The following is a 1,882-nucleotide window of genomic DNA, read 5'->3' as shown; positions in this document are numbered from 1 at the left end:
AAAGCTTTTGTAGACAAGCAAGTAACCAATGCCATGTATGATACTCCACTTCCATATCATCAAAGACACTGTTTTTTTTTTTTTAAAAAAAACACATAGGTCATAAAAGGCCAGATGGTAACACTCTCACTGGACACTTTATTAGGTACACCTTGAGAGTAACAGGGAAGACTTCAGTGCCGCTTTAAATCTTTGCAGTTAAATTTTTATTATAATGTTGTGATGTTATTTGAGTTACTGTTTCCTTCCTATCAAGTCAAAGCAGTCTGGCCATCCTCTGACCTCTGACATCAAGAAGAAGTTTTCATGCAGAGAATTGGATATTTTCTCTTTTTCAGTCCATTCTCTGTAATCCCTGGAGATGGTTGTGTGGGAAAATCCCAGTAGATATATATATCTGAAATACAACAAAATATTAAATTCTTTGTGGAATCCATTGACACTGCATCCCGTTAGCACACAAGTGAAATAATATTGTGTTTTAAATTATCACCAGTCATTGCATTCTACTTTCAGTTACATTGTGCACAATATCCTGACCGTTTTAGAAACAGGGTTGTAGTATATTTCTGTTCTAACACAGTGTCAGAGTCAGATATAACAACCAAAAACAAAAACATATAAACAGATATTAATTTAATGTGTTTTTATCAACATAGGACTGTATGAATCTGTCCCGAATTCGACAAGTGGCACAAAAACAAACCAATGGAGGCCCCAGTAGAGTGCAATCAGATGAAGAGTTTATTAAGAACACACATGCGGGAAGAAGTACACAGCATCACATCAGCATATGTCTTCTGCCCAAAAATACACAGAGAATGGTTTATATATCATCAGGGTTTGACGCCCCCTCTTGCATTGTATAACATATTTTTGTATTTCTAAGGACATCTATTTAAAAATAGCTGTGCAAAACGGAGTGTGCCCGCTCCGACCAGCTTTAAAGGGTTAAGAAACAAATACTAAGACATGTCTTTTTTCTCTTAAGAGTTGCTGATTAAAATGGTGTTTGAGTGTTGGACGTTGTGGAGCTAGGGCTGGACAGTTGGACGTTAAATCAAAATTGTGATTAATTAAACATTTTCCTCAGGTTCGAATAATGAATGATTATGATTGTAAGGTAAGCACACAAAAACTAGGTTTGTGCTGTAAATATACTGAACCACTAAAACTGAGATAGTTTTGGTATTTTCCCATAGTTGTCTTCTTTTTGTTTGATGTTGTCTTTACTATAGCCACATATATGTCCAAGCAATGGAAATGGTAATTATATTTGGCAGTGTTTTATGTTTCCTCCATGAAGGGGGTCATGCATGCCACAGACTGGACATAGACTGGACATAGCAGAGATAGTACATAATGGATGAAGAATATGATTCATTTTTGACTTACTGCCCAACCCTATGTGGTAAATTGTTTACAATAAGTAGCCCATCTTTAAGCATCAACTGACAAATTTGTTTGATTTCTTTCCTTCTTTCAGAGCTCTAGAAACCCAAACATAAAGGGTCTTGAGAAGACTTTCAGGATAGATGTTTTCCTGATGTTTTTCCTGAGAGACAACTGTAAAGCATACAAATTTTTGAAAAAACAACTGTCGTCAATCGGCTGCACAGTGGAGCTAAATTTTGATGAAGAGGAGGTTTTGGTTAGAGGAGAGGTTGACAAGGGTCCAGGAGGAGGTTTTGGTGGTGCTGCAGAGAAATGGGAGTATCAGGTGGATCAGGTCTTTGTCCAGCTCACCGAGACCTACCTCTGCTATCATGTGCTTGAGCCAAAACAGATGAAAATGGTACTGCAGGACTCGGCCTTTAAGACAGATGATATCAAAGTTTACACAGAGAGTGGCTATGCTGTGGTTGTGGGAGAGGTTGATGCC

This window comes from Haplochromis burtoni, unplaced genomic scaffold (assembly GCF_018398535.1).
Source record: "Haplochromis burtoni strain Fernald_Lab_line unplaced genomic scaffold, NCSU_Asbu1 Contig_1371, whole genome shotgun sequence".
NCBI classification, from domain to species: Eukaryota; Metazoa; Chordata; class Actinopteri; order Cichliformes; family Cichlidae; genus Haplochromis; species Haplochromis burtoni.
The sequence above is the reverse complement of the archived record's forward strand: the minus strand, read 5'-3'. Positions refer to the sequence as shown.